Here is a 19,715-nt window from a genome sequence, read left to right as displayed (position 1 = left end):
ACCTATACCCTTATGATTTATATAATTTTATGTAGGTATGTCTTATTTCAAAAAAATAAATAGTAATAATGATAATAAAGGTATCAGGCTCGTGTTGGTTCAAAATGTACTTAGAACAAAGAAAATAAAGACCAGTAAATCCATGTCTATACAATAATAGACAGTGAGTATATAATATAATAATATACAATGAGTATACCCAGTAGGAGCATGTGGAATATACTGTGGACGCCTGCCATATCAGTAAACAAAGGATGTTGCAGCCATCAAGCCCTCAGCCACTGCAGCCACCTCCAGCAGTGCACCCTGAGGGGATTCAGGATGGAAAAGAACATGATACTGGCCTTAGATAGCCAAGGTGGATATCGAAGGAATGATTTCAGTGAGCCAGACTCTTGCATTTCCCCATATATAGAAAAGTGCTAAACTCATTAACTTGAGATGTCTGGTTTTCTTTAATTAACAGTTATCTTTTGATGTTCCGACAGCCTGGTTTTTGTTGCAAAAACTCCTACATATCTTGCCTCCTCCCTTCCCTCTTCAGAGCAGTCCCTCAAAGCAATCTTCTGGGCTTAAGTCCTCAGGAAGTCTGCTGAATAAAACATAATTCTCAGCTTTTAGGTTGTGTATCTTTTTCAGTTGATGATACCTTTTAGTAAGAGGTCATTTCTTTACTTTTGGAATAGGAGGCCCAGAAGTCCAGACGAAGAGGCCTGTTTCTCAGCGAGTAATAGGCAGGAAAGGTTCTGTCCAACTCTTGTTGCCACATTGCCCAGATTTTCTTGGGTCATCTTCTTATTGTTACAGAACAACTTTTGGGGAAATACAGGGCAGATATTATTGACTCATCTTTTAAAAAGAGAAGCCTTAGGTACATACTTTTTAATAATTTGTTCAGGATAATAGAGATAATTCCCTCTTTTTGATATCAAATGAAGAAAATACTATGATTATTGAGGGAAAGCCTCATTTGGACTCTGCTGACCTTGATCAAAGCCTTCTTGGTTAAACTCTTTTCCGTGACTAATCTTACTTAATCTTCTACGAAACAGTACCCATTCCTCTCTGGAATCTCCTGTAGGCAGGAAGACATGAGATTTCTCAGCTTTCCTCAAATAGCAGACAAAACTGGCATGTCTATGAGAGGAATTTTTAATAAACAAGGATGGTGGAACTTTATGGGATACCCGCATTGTGAGTTTTTGAGATCTATGTGAGAACCCAGCAGTGGCTTCCCAAGAGGAGGGGGTGGGGGAGCTGTGGAAGCAGTCTGCCCTAGGTGCAGGCAATAAAGGATGCATTTTCTATAGAGAGTTTTCAAAAATAATAAAGCCAACTGAAGTTGTTCATCTGCTTTTTATTATCACCTTGTGCCTGAAAATCCTCTGGAGCCCTTCCTAGAGGCTCTCACCAGACCAGAAAGCAGTAGTGAGGGATGCAACAGACCCTTCGCCCCACCTCCACCCTGTGCCCCATTTTGACATTAAAATATTAGCTCTTATAGTTGTAAAACATGTCATAATTGCCAATGCACTGAGAGACATGCTCTGTCTGTCTCTGGGGCCAAAAGGAGGAGGAAATATTTTGTAGGAGGTGTGGTAGGTAGACCTTCTGGCTTGTTCAGGGTCTGCATCTATCTAAGGACCACATTACTGGTGTCTCTTCACAGAACTGGAGCCCACAGTATTTGAGCAGATGATTGATAACGTGTGCAGGGTTGGGCTCAGAGGCTGTTGTGAAGGAGATACTCTTGCTCTTATCACTTCTCAAGACCACAGTGCTTCCAAGGTGCTGCCCACTACCTTGAACAGCTGAATAACTTCTCCTCCACCCCTACCCACCCCCCACCACCAAGACATCTTTGTTCACTTTACCTACTCAGGCTAAACTCACTGTCTTTCCTCTTCTACTCCCCACCATTTCACTGTAGAAATGAGTTAAGAGCTCCAAAACAAAAGAGTACAAATGATAGCTTGTAACTGTCGCTGGTCAGTGACTGAAGAAGAGGAAAGGAGTGAAGCGAAGTGCATCTCCTTCCAGTCAGACTCTGGATATCTATAGTGAGATGTCTGCTACCCCCAATTATGCCCTATGCCAAACTTATTATGCCTTAGTAACTGACTCCAAATTTAGTTCCAGAAATTTGAAAAGTAAGGGTAGACCAGGTTGAACTTAGCAAATGATAACTCAAATAAAGCATAAACAGTAATATTAATATCAGAGAAAGTAGAATTTTAAAAGATCATTAATTATAACAAAGAAGATATACTAAGCATAAGTGTTTATGTACAAAAATTATAACCATACAATATGTATTACAAAAATCTTTGGAAACACAAAGACATTTATAGAAACTTAATCTTCATAGTAGCCTTGAACATATTCTTTTCAGAAACTGATGGATCAAGTAGACAGGAAAAAGTGAAGTTATTGAAGATGTAAATGAAAAAATAAGCAATGATAGATATATACAACAGAGATTAGACTGTTCAGATACTCTTGGAACATTTAGAAAATTTGATCAAGTAGGTCATAAGTTAAATCATAATAAATTCTCCAATGAAGAAATCTCAGGGTCCACATCCTCTGACCAAAATATAATAAAACTAGAAATTACAAAAAAACAGAATGTTTAAATTTCAATAACAAATAATCTCCTTGAGCTAAAGAGGAAACTAGATTGTTTATAAATCTATTTAAAAATATAACAATGAATACATAATACATCAAAACATATGGGATACTACCAATACATATATTTATTAAAATACAAAAAAGATGGAAAATATTTAAATGAACTAAGATTCAATTGAAATTTTGAAAAAGAAAATAACAAAAGAAAACCAAAAGAAAAAAGAAGGAAGAAATTTATAAAGATAATATCAGCAACTAATGAAGTAGGGAAAAGTTTTAAAAGTGGATAATAAATAAAACAGATAGTTCCCTGAAAAGACCAATAAACTACTGACAGACATGACCAATATAATGAAAATATAATGCACATGTTCGTTTATTGAGTGTCACAATAATCCAGGCATTATTCTAAGTTCTGAGATACTTGTTAATTTTTCTGCTTGTTCAGCATTTTTTTAAAATTGATGCTTCTTCCATTGCTAGGGTTTCATCACATAGCCCTGACTTTTCCCTATCAAGAGTAAATAGGTCCCGAACTGGCCAATTCTCCTGGATACAGTGATTTATCCAGGCTTGCATATGTGACACAGGTAGGCACCAAGAGAGTCCTCTTTGGGGGGATTCAAATGGGCCCTGAGAAACATAGACTCTCTCTTTTTCTAAGGTACTAAATTCAGACAAATAAGCCTGAAGATCCTGGGGCCCTCTTTGCTGCCTGAGGATAACGTCAACAAAGAGGCTTTTTAGGAAGAGATAAAGACAGAGGGAGAGAAAGAGAGCAGCACATGCACACATGAGTACCTTGCCAGGAGAGTGGCTTCGGTTCTGGAGTTCACAATTTTCCACCTTTGATCTCAAAACAAATATGCTTTCTTGGTCTTGAATGTGAGTCTGAGCACTCTGGACACTTTCTTTTCTGGAGGTCATCACTTGCTTTTACCACCAGCAGAATATACACTGAGAAATAACATCAAAAGGGCTTCATCTGTGTGCTTAGCACGTACGTTACCATTATGGTACCACTGAATCCTCACTTCAACAGTAAGAGATGAGCAGAAACCAAGAGAACTTAGGTAAGGTAATGTCTTGGTCATTAGACATTCATTCATTAAACAAAAATTACTATATGGCAGACACTATTCTAGTTACTCCAGATACATTAATAAATAAAATAAACCAAAACTTTGTCCTCAGGGAGCATATATTCTAGTGGGGGGAGAGAAACAAAAAACAGTGAATGTCGTAAATAATATGGCATGTTAGAAGGGGACAAGTGCTCTGGGAAAAATAGAGCAGGCTTAGGGGTTTCAGGAATTGTATATGTGTGTTAGAGGGTAGTGCAGGTTGCATATTAAATAGGATGGTCAGGATAGACCTTGAGAAGGTATCATTTGAATAGTGACATAAAGGAGGTACGAGAGTTCCCCAAATGTATAACTGGATGTGAATTCCAAGACTGAAGAAATAATTTTGCAGAACCCTAAAATGGAACCAGCTTTGTTGCTAGTCTAAATAGCCTTCCGTTCCCAAAACACTTCATTGCCACTTGACAGAAATGTGTGGTAGTAAATATGCATATCTGTGTTGACAATGAATGTGAATGGTGCTCTCTACAGTTGGGTACTGCACAACCTGTACACAGCCATCCGTTGCAATCATAGTGCTGGGCATATCTGGGATAGAAAGAGCATGAAGTGGAGAAAGCCTTGGGGAAATGCAGTCAGCGAAGTCAGGCAAGATGTTGGTCATTGTAAGGAACTTGTCTTGCATTCAGATGTAATAAAATGCCATTGGAGGTTTTCAGCAGAGAAATGACATTACATGACAAGTTTTAAAAGGATTACTCTGGTTACCCTGTTCAGAATACACTGTTGTGGGCAAGGGTGGAAGCAGAGAAAGATGCTATTGCAAAAATCTAGGTGAGAGATGACAACATCTTGGAGCAGCGTATCAACAAAGATGTACTTGGAGAGAAGTGGTTGGATTATGTATATATTTTACAGATTGAGCCAAAGAATTTGCGGACAAATTGGGTTTTGGATGTGAGAAAATGAGAGGCATCAAGGATGATGCCAGGTTCTTTGGCTCAAGATACTGACCCCTCACTATTGTTGAAGTCTTTGCCTAAAATCCTTTTTTTTTTTTTTTTTTTTACAAAGCTGGCCCTGATTATCTTAACTATGTTTAGCCAAAAACCCAAAATAAACAAAACAAAACAAAATCTTTTGATGTGAGGTGGTTATAAGATAATATACCACATAAATAAATGTAAATATATATATAAGGAACCATTTTTTTTCCATTCCTCTTCCTATAACCAATTATCTATCTATGTCATCTATCACCTATTTATCCATCTATTAAGCACCATAAAACTGTATTACATTTTAAAGTAATATACTGTTTACAAAGCATTTTAGACCATTATCATAACTGATTCTCAATGATCAGGTAGGTATATTGTGTGTATCAATATGAGTAAATTCCAGAAGGTCTCTATGCTCTCCTCTGTAAAGCAGGAGACATCCTATTTTTACATATAAAATGTTGATAAGTTGAGTATCTGTTAACTGAGTAGAGCCTATAGACCATACTAGACTTTCTGAGGAGACACAAGGCCAAGTAATTAATTTTCAAGCAAAAATTTTAAAAAACAATTACCCTTCCAGGACAATTCACTGTGTATTTGAATTACAGCTTAGCAACTTTCACCAGGTTTTACAGACATCTACTTCCCAAAGTGAATTTTCTCTTACCCAAAAGTGACAGTCTTTTAGAAATCGTATCATGAAGGGGATGCTGCTGGTGCCCTGCACAGATGCCCTTCACCAGCCAGGACAGCTATCCTCTAGATGCTAGTAACTCAACTCACTGCTACTTCTTTTTCCAGAGAATTGTTCTCAGCCCAGCAAAAGCCATCTCACCCAGGAAGCTATTCTTGCTTTACTTAGTTCCTTTGCACTATATGGCTTCTCTCACTTCCCGTCTCCTGAGAGCATTCCTCCAATAAATCACTTGATCAGGAATCCCCTTCTCAGCTTCTGCTTCTAAGGAACTTGACTAACGATACAACATTTGATCGTTAAATGCATACACGTCCCCAGACATACTCACTATAATCTAGTAGAGAATGTAAGGTGCTTATCATGCTGGAATGCATGTTATAGGGAAGCCAAAACACGCATTAGAAGTGTCCTTACTTTTTGTTGTGGGGTAGAGAAGATTCAGCACTCTTACTCTCCACTGTTGTCACTGTCAGACAACTTGACATTTGAACATTTCCTGAACCATACAGAGCCAGTTCTGGTAAGATCCTCAAAGTACCAACTGCTGTGGGTCAAGGTAGCTTCATGTTGGATCCATCCCTTAGGAACAAGGTGGGTGGAATTCTGTTGGCAGAAGGTTGAAATGACAATTCAATCTGGCACATAACCTACCTCCTTGTAATGGGGACCTTGTGAATGAAGACAGAGATGACAGAGGATGAGGGAGATATGTCACCAAGAGAGAAGAGGGAGTGAACTGTGGTTGGGAAAACCAAGTCATATGAATTTGTATAAGTTGTTTATATCCTAGGTTTCTCTATATGGATATGGAGTATAAGGGAAAACTTTTTTACCAACTAAGATAATTAACTTTCTTGTATGTCAAAGACCATGTAAAAAGTTAATGGAAAGTTTAAAGCTATTATAATATTACTCATGTATGTTTTCTTCTATGTACACAGACGTATATAGACATATATTACAAAGCATTGAGGAAACGAACATGAGATGGCTCAATCTTTTATTTCTTTTATACATGTCTTTCTTTATATGTCTTTTTTGTGGTATTTATCACATCATGTCTTCTATGATAGCTATTTGTGTTTATTTTTCATTATGCTTTCCCAATCCCTGTCACATGATTTTGAGCTCCTTGAGGGCAGGACATGGTATCCCTCATAGAACCGGGCACAACATTCAGCACACAGCAGGTGATCTGTGTTTACCAAAATGAAATGAATATGGCCCTGACCAAGCATCAGTAAGGCACATAGAGTTGACTTTTTAAATTGGGATGGCTTTATTCTTACTATTATCTCCTTTCTCTCTGGAAGAGTTTAACTTTGTGACATAGAACATGAATTTATAAGACAGAAGTTAGGCAGTTTGTTAGGTAGAAGTTTATGGCTATAAAACAGAATTGGGATAATTCTCCTGCTTTGGGATTGAAATGGGCAATGGAAAATTGCTCCATTGACCAAGGAGCTGGGAAAAAGTGCAAATCAGCCCCTGCCAGACTGACAGAAAACCAAAACCAAACAGAAAACCAAAACCCTGTCTTGTTATATTCAGCTGAGGATGAAGGAAAATGAAGAGTCAGTCTTTGAGAGACTGCATATTTAATTTTAGTGCTTTGACTTCTGATAACATTAAAAAGCCTTTAGCTTGGCTGATATTGATCCTCTGTACTTGAACTAAACTTTAGTTTCTCAAGTGCTTTCTTTTAAAAGGAAGAGAATATTTGATTCTTCCTGTTATTTCTAATTTTCTTTCTACTAATAGCTTTCATACTCCCTTGATCTCAGCCCAGAACAAGATGGCTGATTTGAAAGACATTTCCTGCAAGAGGCCTGATCTAGACATATCTACATCAAGTCAGAATGCTTGGGCACCATCCAAAAGAGCAGAAAATATGTTCTGTGTTATCAGAAATGCTGGAATGGAAGTACAAAGTAGTATACAGTAAGTGAGAGCATGTTTTAGATCTGTGACAGGATTTTCTAACATTTTGAGGCGCAGACTAAAATCAGACAAAAGGGAGCAGCAGTAAGTCCAGCCCTTGGCTTTGTAAAAATGCCAGGTTGTAATCACATCTTATTTATTTTACAAGATGACACAACAGCCTAAGAAAATTTAGTTTACAGGAAGATTCCAGAAACAGTTTATCAACAATTCCCCAAAGTATATGTAATTATTATTTATTTCTTGGTGGAGGTAGTGGAAATAAAAATGGAGGCGAGTGGGAGAGTCATTATGGACCTTGATGATCGCTGAAATATTGACAGTGGGGATGAAATAAACTTCCTTCATTGCTGGCTGCTCAGTGTTATGCCCACTTGCATTTGAGGCCTGTGAATTCTCAAGGGCTGGTTCCTGAAGAAATAAAGAGACTCTACTTGAGCTTCTTAAGACTGAGAGTCTCCAGGAGAGGCTGAGTATTTAAAGGAAAACCTATAGGAAAACTTGAACTTGGATTATCCTGTAGTATCCCAGTTGATCAGAGCGAATATGTTCCAGAGGACCACTTCATCTCTGGAGCCCTATGGCACTGCCCTCAGGATAATTCACAGGATTTACTTGTGGCAACCAAGTCATCAGTGACCCTGAAGATCGGTTCCACTTACTGTTTGCTGTTCAACAAATCATACCAAATTTACATTTTGGTTATCTTCTTCCCACATGCTGTTTCAACTTCTGCAAATGGACCTCTGTCCTTGTTAAGGCAAGCTGTTGAAGACCTCCAGCCAGCAGCTCTTGTGCATGACTGACTTATCTGATGGACCCAAGACAAGGTCAGTCTTTCTGAGAACCTTCACAGTACTGCTCTTCTCTTCTCCAACATCACCCTACCTCGTTCCCAGAGGCCCAGAAGTGGTGTGCTATTCACTGGGTCTGTGATCGTAAATGCTCCTTCACAGAGGGCAGGGGAGTTGAAAGCTTACAGAGGAGTTAAAATATTTACCAATCAACAGTCAAGGACAGCTGAGAAATCATAGAAATGTACAGGCCACCTGACATTCTCTCTCTATCTCATTTCTTACTTTTCTTCCCTCCAATTTATGCAAAGAATTGAAGATCCCAAGAAATAGTTAAAATAGGCTAACTATAAAAGGCACTTTTCCTTAGTTTTTAAAAATATAGGCATAGATTTTGTCTGACTTAATATATCTTAACATAAAATAAGATGCAAATGAAAAACCATATTTATATGGGGATCTCTCAAAAATTCATTATTTATCCTATGACTCAAATGATTACTGATAAAGCTACAAATAGTGTTCACTTTGGGGAATACAATGATTTTCAACTATTAATCACTCATTTCTTTACCAAATATTTGTGAAACAGGAACTGCTCACTAAGGAAGATTTACAGGGTAGAAAGTCAGGAGCTCATTGTGAGAATGAATTACTCAGAGAGAAAAAGGGAAAACGGATATTGTGTAGAAAACAGGAAGACAAACAAATGTGAGAGAAAACACCTGCTTTCCTATAAACATTTGACTTAATACAGTTCCCAGAAATGTTCAATGAAATAGCTGCTAACAAGAAATTCAGATTCAGTTAACATAACATTACAATTTCAAAGGTCAGGAGAAAAGGCTGCCTTTCTTCTCTCTTTACTTTTTAGCTTTCTCCCTGTCCAGAATTCTCTGGTGATGTAGCCAACAGATGAAGTTATTTCTTTTTAAGCTTGAAGAAAGGTCACAAATATCTTTCAACAGATTACAAATGATTTGACACATGATTTCAGAAGCTGGAAAAGTTCCTTGGATGCAGGAAAACTTCGAGAACTGATGAAAAGATTTTATAACAGTGCAGGCCAAAATTAATATTGCTAACACAGGTTCTATTTTAATTAATTAGGTGTAAACCATAGCACAGCCCTCTGGATCAGTTGTGACTGTTTTACTAGACAACTTTGGGAACTCTTTGATATTTAAATTTGATGTTATTGCTTAACAATGAAAGGCCTTTTGTTACCTTAAGGTAAAAAAAACTTCTGCTTTCAAACCCAAGCCCAGTCCATAGTGTAATTTGAAGGATTACAAAGGCACTGTCCAAAATTATTTTCTTTAGACTCAACTGAAACAATATTCTTATTCTATGCTCCCTACATGGGATAGAGATCCTTTTCATTGCTGTGGATGTCTGGGCTTTCCTTTTTAAAGATAAAGGGATCCTCAGAGATGACTGGTCTCCAGTTTTACTAAAAGATTCCAGATATTGGGAGAAATCGTAGGATACTACAGTTTTACTTGAATCAGGCTCATTATGGGTTAAAAAGTGTCTTTTATTGCTTAAAGGAGAACAGTTTTGAGGTCCCTTAAACTTTGGGATGTGAATCCTCAAAAGAATATAGTATTTTTTTTTAATCTTTTCTAATTGATTTCAAAGAGATTAATGGAGCCACCATCAATCTTAAGCTCTTTCTCTCTTTGGTTATTAGTCAATGGAGGTCAGCGAATTATAACAGTAATTAGTAAATATATTTCATTTCAGGATCATTATTAATAAGTCAGCACCCTGTACCAATTAGGAGCTAGTAAGAGTTGCCTTAGTATAGATACATTTGTCCTCTTTCTCAGCTCTGTCCATATTTAACCTGGTAGTTGAGAGTATCACAAGCTTCCTCTCAAAGTTAAACAAAGAAGATTTTTAAAAATTTCTTTTTAAGAATAGACTCTCATAGATTTCATAGCAGTGTAACTTAAATGAGAGTTTCTTCACCTATTTCAGTCTCAGTTTCTTCATTTGTAAAATGAAGTATAAAAATTTTTTCTTGCTCTAAAAATGTTATGATCCATGGAGTTTTTTTTAATGAATGATGTAACTCTGTGGTAGTCAAGAGTCTTTGTGTACCACCCATGTGCTCTTCCTCCCAAAGTCCTAAAAACGTCCTAAAAAAATGTACTCTACCAACAGAAATTAAAGCAAGAAAGAGGAAGACCTAGGGTCTAGGATATAATGATGTCCATACAGTAGACGTGAGGAAGTCCAATTATGACAGTGAACAAAAATCCTAGGACAGTGTTGGGTAGCAGGACTATACCGTTACTAATCAAGTTCAAAACAAGAGGACAGAGGGCTTCAGAGAGGCTACCTTAAGGAAAAAATAATATGGAACTTATAATTTTTTTGGTTGTGTTTGCCATGTTGAAAAGGACTTTAGAATTCTCTTAAAAGGACTTGAGGATAAATTAGAGTTAGTGCATAGAAAAGTAATCATTAAAAAATTAATTTGTTATTAACTCCAGGGAAAACAAAAGTTGTACAAGAGAGTAAATGCAATACACACTACGTGATTCTACTGTAAACCATATTCATATCTTGATAATGATGTAAATGTTACTCTTTATTCAACTAAAGTCTGCATTGTAATTATATTACGATAATGGGTGGGAGGTCATAGAAAGAAAATGTATGCGTGTGTGTTAGCGTGTGTGTGTGCGTGGCAGGGGGGTGAGGGGAGTTGGGCTGTGCAAGAGAGCTGTATCCTAATATTTCATAGCCAGAAATCAATAGATATTATCTAAAGTAGTAATAGCAATTTATGCACACAATTTAGAAATATGGAAATAAACACCAGGAAAAAACCAAAATGTGTTGAAAGTGATTGCCTCTGGAAAGTGGGATTCCACAGTGGGGATGACATGGCAGGGGACCTCTCTTCTCCCTGATAGCATTATACTGCTATTTGATTTCTCAAACTACGTACAATAATTACTTCAATAAAAATTAAAATGTTTTTAAATGTATCTTATGTATGTTCAGGAGAAAGACACCACCATTTGGCAACTGTTTCTACCCAGACAGAATGATTCACTTTATTTCAGAGTGGTGCTTATATTTTTATCCTTCATTTACATTTGTAGAAATGAGATTGTCTACACTAAAATTTTATTTGTTGTTTATCTGACATTCAAATTTAATAGGGCATCCTGTAATTTTATTTGCTAAATCTGACAACCCTACCATGCCTAAGTGTTAGTGGGGGGTTCCTTTAGTTGCTGGGGTTAATGAGTGGTAAACACCGTTAATGACTTTCCCAGACTCTGAATTTTTCAGGTTCAAATCAGATCACTGTCTCTCAATTTCTTTCCCCCTGCTTGCCAAACTCACTGAAGACTTTATTTAGAAGATGGTAGTGTATAAACAAAATAATAACAGCATATACCAGACAAAAGATAAACAAGCAAAAAACCCAGTGATGTAAACTCCTTTACCCTTGAAGATTCCATTCTCATATATCCTGCATTCTTATATATTATATACTGATGGTCCAAAGCATCTTTTATCCACTGAATGAACAAATACAGAAAGCAATAGCTTTATGTTAGCGATTTAGTTAGCTATTTCATTCTCCAACTCAGTACATTATAATAAACAAATATTAGAAGGATTTAACAAATATTAGTTGGTTCTGAACATGGTTTGCTAAGTCAGTTTCGTTATTTATCTGAATAGAGCACATTTCCATATACTGCCTCTATCAGGCATCTTTACTTAAAAAAAAAAACTACCTGAAGCCTTAATGAATTTCAAATGCTTGATGAAGAAATAGTGGGCTAATCCACAAAATCATCCAAATACATGAGTATCCTGAGGGATTAAAAACAACTAAGTCAATGACTCAAACTTTTTGTGATTAACTCTATGTCCAAACAGGTAACCAAAAATGACCTCTCACGCAGCTTTTTGAAAATGATTCAGTGATATTCTTGATTCTAATAAGAAGCAAAGGTTTAGTAATGTTTAGAGAATCCTTATCAGAAGCTATTTTGATACCTGAAATGGGCACTAACTGTTGATGGATTTGCTTCAGATGGCCCAATAGCAGTGTTTCTTAGTAAAATGGCCATGAACGTTATCAAGTAAAAGCAAGAAAATTCCCCACCCTGAATGCTTTCCTAGACTGAAAATAAAATATGGATCCAGAATTGCAAAAACAAATAAACAAACAAACACAAACTCCATTTCAGGCAGTATTCAAAACCACAGACAACGTAGATGATCTTTTCTCATGGTAACCCACATTCTGCCCCAGTCTATACTGCTACATTTGGTTGAGCAGTTTGCCTAGCCAAGGACTTCTGGCAATTTACACAGAAAAACTGTACTAAAAAATTTTTCCCAACTGTAAAATATTTGTTTTATGAAAATTTCTAAAGAGTCCTGAGACCAATAAAAGAGGGGGCGAGGAGAATGAACCAAATGTAGCTGTCCTAAATTCTGACCATTAGATAGATTTCCTAATGGCCTCTCACATCTTTTATGGCTGTATATTTAAAATCTGGGGAAAAAAAGAAAGTGGTTGAACATCTGAATATTATTAAAGCAGAACGACCACACAAACATTAAATGATCTCTAAATGGCATTGTCCCCTTTCATTCATCACTCTTTGACATGTTTTGGACCCCTTTGTTTTTATTATTAGGGGAAAAACAGGAGCAAAAAAATTTTTTTTAAAAAGGAAGAAAAATAGATTTTTCTGTATGAGGCCTATAATCACCTTCAACAATTACCCTGGCATCTTTGCTTAGCATTTTAAGGCCTTTACATTTGTAATGCTAAAACCATTAATTTGCTAAATTCCATGCTTTATTCCGTGGAACTAGCTAAAGACAAAAGTCTCTGGGTTTCTAGAAAGAACTTGCCTCTTCCTGTCTGCTTTCTGTAGACTTCCTGTGACCTTTCTATCTACTTGCAGCCCAACAACTGGCTTGACTGATTTTCTACGTTGAGTTCAGAAAATAGTTAGCAGTTGAATAAACACAGTCTGAATCATCTCCTGGTTGAAGTTTAAATGATGGAATGAGAAGGTTCACCCAATTGTGAGTTTTATTTAAACATATGATATTCATGGGCCTAAAGAACAATAGAACTGACCACTCACCTTCTACCAGCAGGGGCAACAAAGGAGTTTCTCTCTTTTCAGTAGCTTTGTAGGATATTGTTAGGTACCATGGAGAAAGTGATGAGAGTTTGATTGTTTTTAGTGAGTATAGATCCAAGGGAAATGTGTTATTTAAAATTTTTGTAAACCTGAATCCTCAAGATCCTTGCATTAGAAAACTTTGATGTACAAATTAGCATTGACTAAAGATCTTGGAAACCAAAATGCTATTACTTAAGAATGGGACATAGTAAACTCAGAAATCCTAACTGATAATGAAAATTGCTTGAAAAAAATAAATATGTAACATACTATTGCTGACTTAAGAGCACAGAATTTTTATGCATTATTTCTCCTGATTTCCCATTTTCCCCTTAAAGGAAAAAAATATAGGTATATTTTCTTAGAAATTGGTTTTTGCAGCTATTTCTTTGGTTGAATATTCTTCTGGATAAGCCTAACCCTGTTGATGATAGAAATTTTGAAAAGTAAAAATTATGCAAAAGTGCAGACTCTGTCCCTGTCTGCCTTCCAAGTGACTGGAGAAAAAAATTACTTCAAATGCTTCTGTAACTTTTGCTCATTAATCAAATATCTGTACAACTGAAACAGGAGGGATCATTAGCGGAGATAGGAAAATCCATTCTTGGGAGGGATATTACAGTTATTGGCTTTGGACATAGGGTATTGAGTTTCAAGTAATGATTAGGACATCTTTGTGGAAATATGCAGCAGACAGAAGAAATTCCAAACTGAGTCTTGGGATAGAGGAAATGCTTAAGATATTGCTTTGGTATCATCTATCCATCCAAGGGAAGCAGAGAGAAGAGAGAGAGAAGGTAAAGCAGAATTCCTAGAATCAAAGCAGGTAAAGTACTCACATTTTTAGACAGAAGAAATAAAAGTCAGAAGAGGCAAGGTTTGAAAAAGATCAGGATAGCTGAGTATTGTAGAAGCCAGGAGGAAAATATTTTAAGGAATAAGGTGGGCTTCAAGAGTGCCAAAAGGTGCAAAGAGAGCAAGAAGTACAAAGACTGAGGAAAAACATGAGGAGGTCATCGTTGGTGACTACTGAGTGACTATTAAATGATCTAATGAGGGTAGAAAACAGATTTTTGGATACCTTCCATTTAGAGAACAGAACCATCCTTGGGGAAATCCTCAAATGACTCTCTCCAGTTACATAGGAAGCCCTGATATTGGGGTATGTCTGTACAAAGACACACTATCCATAAATAATGGATCTAAGGTCCTCACTTTACCACAGATCAGAGACCACTTTACCAATGGAGTCAACTCATAAGTTCATTGAACAACTTCATTTTAAGCAGTCCAGTGTGTGAATAAATACACCATTTACTCCTAATGATACACAAAGATAATCTGTGTTCACAAGCATTAATGTTCTTTGTCTAATTTTGCTAAGGTTGTCTAAAGGCATTTTGTGAAATTGAGGACCCAGTTATATCAGTTCTACATGTCCAGAGCCATAAGTTTTTTGTGTTTTTTTTTCCTGTTTTTTTTCCTCCTATTTTTTTGATTGAAGTATAGTTGATTTACAATGTTGTGTTAGTTTCTGCTGTACAGCAAATTAATTCAGTTATATATATATATATATATATATATAAAGTTATGTATAAGTTATATATATATAACTTTTGTATATATAAAAAGAATGTTTATATATATACATATATATAAACATTCTTTTTATATATTCATTTCCATTATAGTTTATCACAGGATATTGAATATAGTTCCCTGTGCTATACAACAGGACCTTGTTGTTTATCCATCCTACATATAATAGTTTGCATCTGCTAATCCCAAACTCCCAGTTCTTTCCTCCATCACCCCCTCCCTTGGCAACCACAAGTCTGTTCTCTATGTCTCTGAGTCTGTTTCTGTTTCATAGATCAGTTCATTTGTGTCATATTTTAGATTCCACATATAAGTGATGTCATATGGTATGTGTCTTTCTCTTTCTGATTTACTTCACTTAGTGTGATTATCTCTAGGTCCATCTGTGTTGCTGCAGATGGCATTATTTCATTCTTTTTGATGGCTGAGTAGTATTCCATTGTATGTATGTACCACATCTTCTTTATCCATTCATCTGTCGATGGACATTTAGGTTGTTTCCATGTCTTGGCTATTGTAAATTGTGCTGCTATGAACGTGGGGGTGCATGTATCTTTTTGAATTATAGTTTTGTCTTGATATATGCCCAGGAGTGGGATTGCTGTATCACATGGCAACTCTATTTTTAGTTTTTTGAGGACACCTCCATACTGGTTTCCATAGTGGCTGCACCAACTTACATTCCTACCAACAGTGTAGGAGGGTTCCCTTTTCTCCACACCATCTCCAGCATTTGTTATTTGTAGACTTTTCAATGATGGCCATTCTGACTGGGGTGAGGTAGTACCTCATTGTAGCTTTGATTTTCATTTCTGTAATAATTAGCGATATTGAGCATCTTTTCATGTCCCTGTTGACCATATGTATGACTTCTTTGGAGTAATATCTGTTTAGGTCTTCTGCCCATTTTTCGATTGGGTTGTTTGTTTTTTTGTTGTTGAGTTGTATGAGCTGTTTGTATATTTTGGAAATTAAGCCCTTGTTGGTCACATCATTTGCAAATATTTTCTCCCAGTCCCTAGGTTGTCTTTTTGTTTTGTTTATGGTTTCCTTTGCTGTACAGAAACTTGTAAGTTTGATTAGGTCCCATTTGTTTATTTTTGCTTTTATTTCTATTGCCTTGGGAGATTGGCCTAAGAAAACATTGGTACAATTTATGTCAGAAAATGTTTTGCCTATGTTCTCTTCTAGGAGTTTTATGGTGTCATGTCTTATATTTAAGTCTTTAAGCCATTTTGAGTTTATTTTTGTGTATGGTGTGAAGGTGTGTTCTATTTTCATTGATTTACATGCAGCTGTCCAACTTTCCCAACACCACTTGCTGAAGAGACATTTTTCCATTGTGTATTCTTGCCTCCTTTGTTGAAGATTAATTGACTGTAGGTGTGTGGGTTTATGTCTGGACTCTCTATTCTGTTCCATTGATCCATCTGTCTGTTTTTGTGCCAGTACCATGCTCTTTTGATTACTGTGGCTTTGTAGTATTGTCTGAAGTCTGAGAGGGTTATGCCTCCTGCTTTGTTCTATTTCCTCAGGATTGCCTTGGCAATTCTGGGTCTTTCATGGTTCCATATAAATTTTAGGATTATTTATTTTAGTTCTGTGAAAAGTGTCATGGTTAATTTGATAGGGGTCACATTAAATCTGCAGGCCATAAGTTTTTAAACATAGGTAATAGGAACTTAAAATTACAGAAGTGCTACACCTAATCCCTAAAACAGTCATGGCATGAATGTATCCCCAGCCTTTATATGGCTTTCTGTTCCTAGTTAGAAGCATCCTTGCCACCAGTTCTTAGTAAACACTTATTGAGTATCTACTATGTGATGGCAACCCTGAGAGTTAATTTATCCTGTTTTTATAGATCAGCCACACGACAACCTTAAACATATTGCCCAAGATCACTCAATAGAGAGTGATAAATGAAATAGAAACTTGTACAAGGTATAGAGCTGCAAATAGGAAGGTACAACTATCTTAATTGATATAACAGGGGAGTCCTTTTAAAGTTGGGGACATTTGAGCTAGGTTTTGAAGGACAATGAAAAGCATTATAATCAGTAGAGGAGGGAGAAGGCATTCTTGTACAAAGGCAGAGACTCACCCCACCCTCCAGATGGACCTTTGGCATTTAGTATGAAGGGCTTAGGGTAACATATAGGGATGGAGTGTCACTTGCCTGAGGGCTTTCCTGCTTGGAACCAGGAAGGAAAAAAAAACAGACCAGAAAATATTAGGGAGAAGCTGAGTAAAAGTAAATCATAATGGAAAATACGGGTAAAATATGATGACAATCAAGGAGTCTGATATAAGGGAAACTTGGACAATTCCCAGAGCTAAAGAAATAGCTGTGAGGGGTCTTTATAGAGGTTTTGTATGTTACCTAAATAGTAGCTGTTGAGGGAACTGACTTATTCTGGATAGGGATGGAGGCATGAATAACCTAGGAATGTTCAGAGACCTGTCTGAACTGGAGACATCATTACTGGAGGAGAAACAAAAATGAGCACATGGTTTGAAGGAGCCAAGCCATGAAGGGCCTTAGGTGCTATACCAAGGAGCTTGGGCTTTCTTATGTAAGAATTTAGGAGCCATTGAGGCAGGGGTGAGAGAGAGAGTTAAGAAGGGGGTGATACGATTGTGATTTAGAAATTTCACTTCTGTGGCTTTGTGGAGGGAGAATAGAAACTGGAAACAGTTGAGCCTAGTTTGGAGGCAATTAGAATCATCCAGAGGAGAGATGTTGTTGGCCTAAAATAAGGCAGTGGTTGTGGCAGTGGTGATGGAAAAGAGAGAATGTACTTGAGAGCTATTCAGAAGATCATACACAAAGTGAGGGCTGTTGATTGGTATGGAGAACTAGGGAAAATGAGGAATTGAAAAGTCCGCTTGGATTTCTGGTTTGGGTACATGATAATGCCACTAACTGAAGTAGAAACTCTAATAGGAAGAACATGTCTTGCAGAGAAGATGTTGGGCATGTTGAGACTGAGGATCTATGACATCCTGGTGAATCTGTCTGGTGTGCAGTCTAATATATTGGTCATGAGTCCAGAGGAAAAGATGAAATTGGATTTATAAGCTATTTTTTTCAATTCTACAAAATTTATTCTACTCGTTACTTTTATAAGCAGGATCTAAAAGAAAAATTTACTTCACTCTCTCCAAGGATAATAATATAGTATTTTAATACAGACCCATGTGTTGGTATTGGAAGGACTATTTTGAGTACCTTGGCATGCCTATCATTCTGTTATGGGTACAGCCTGTACTTGGAGAGAGATACCTCTAATATAATCTAGAAACTCAGCCAAAAACTTAGGAGTGTTTGTCTACAGTGGTTTGCTGACTTCCTGACTTATGAACTTCTGGGAGAAATTAAGGGAGAACTCACTGCACTCTAGGACAATGAGCAAACTATTGAATGAGCCCTTACATCACAAAAATTTAATTAGAGAAAACTGTATGCACCTTGAAGAGCTAGGAGTCACAGAACGAATTCAGAGACACTCCCAGAGGACTCACGGCACATGAAAGAACATTTGCTCAAATATAAAACAACTTGCCATTCCCTGTCCCATCCTCTAGTTGCATGACAGGACAATATGTCAAGACTTACCTATTTGTTGAGAAATGTTTTATTTCCCTCTTCTCCTGAGGCAAGAATATTAAGGAATGGAATTCAACAACCACCAAAGATTTGAAATCTGCTTCAAAAATTTGTTTTATCTTGTACCCATTTTTAAGCCTTGGCAAGTGGAAAAAATAAAACTAACAATAAGCAACAGACAAAAAGCCCTGGCACAATAATGTATCATAGACCTGACTTGCCTCTTTTAAGTATTTCAGGATAATTCCAACTGACAGCAATGGAAGTTGAATCTGAGGGTTTGGGCAGAGTTTTGGCTGAGTTTAGTTCTCTTAGGCAGATATTATTTTCACTGCCTTGTCTTAAATGAATTACAGTGAAATCTTCTAGATGTTTATTCATTTGAAATTTTTGTCACAGTGATCCTAACTCAGTGACCTTTGGGTTATGACTGTTGCTCAAAATGTGCTAAATAATATATGAAAGGTCTTTTATCTTTGCAATGGGATTTGAGGGGAAGGAAAAAGAACTGCATATTCCTGAACTTCCACTAAAAATATACAGTAGTACAGCTCTCAGTGGTTTGCCCCGTGTTGGGGGTCTAATTTAGGGGAAGCAGGAGTATGAGTACACGTCCCACCAATTTCCTTGGTGTACCACTACTTTCAACCTACATAAAAACCATCAAGTCCCCAAGAAGCTTTCACACCACTGTTGACATAGACACTTATCCCACTTACTAGGGCTCTAGAAATGATTGGCTACAGTCAACAATTATCCATTGTGATTTAGGCCTGAGCAAAGTGTTGGGCAGAAGGATCTCAAACTTGACATATCTAAAACTGAACATATTAGCGCTATACTTGTCCAAAAGAAATCTGTTCCTCCTTCTGTTTTCCCAGTCTCCATAAATGGTGCCACCATCAACCTAGTTACCCAAGCCGTGGAATGAACTCCTGATCTGGATTATAAAAAGCATTGTGGTATAATCATTAAAAGAAAGGATGCTGGAACCAAACTGCCTGGATTTAAATACTGGATTTATCATTTATTAGCTGTGTGACTTTGAACAAAATTCTTAGCCTTTCAGTGCCTTGGTCTCCTCAGTCAAAAAAAAAAAAAAAAAAGGGATGATAATAATAGTACTTTACTTCATAGGGATGTTATAGTTATAGTGGGTGAGTTAATA

The 19,715-nt window shown here is 36.8% G+C and overlaps 1 protein-coding gene across 4 annotated transcripts in view; it reads left to right on the top strand.

Moving 5' to 3' along the window:
* The window catches only part of DTWD1 (DTW domain containing 1), a 211,738-nt gene that overhangs the window by 46,929 nt on the left and 145,094 nt on the right, over positions 1–19,715 (top strand). The window contains exon 9 of one of the 4 annotated variants that reach the window (XR_009500837.1): positions 7,205–7,291. The exons of the other annotated variants lie outside the window; for them this stretch is intronic. The gene's annotated coding sequence lies outside the window, so the exon portion shown is untranslated. Of the gene's footprint in view, positions 1–7,204; positions 7,292–19,715 lie in introns of those variants that run through there. 4 annotated transcript variants of the gene reach the window in all.

This window comes from Balaenoptera ricei, chromosome 2 (assembly GCF_028023285.1).
Source record: "Balaenoptera ricei isolate mBalRic1 chromosome 2, mBalRic1.hap2, whole genome shotgun sequence".
Taxonomy (NCBI): Eukaryota; Metazoa; Chordata; class Mammalia; order Artiodactyla; family Balaenopteridae; genus Balaenoptera; species Balaenoptera ricei.
This window is presented reverse-complemented; position numbering and strand designations above follow the sequence as displayed.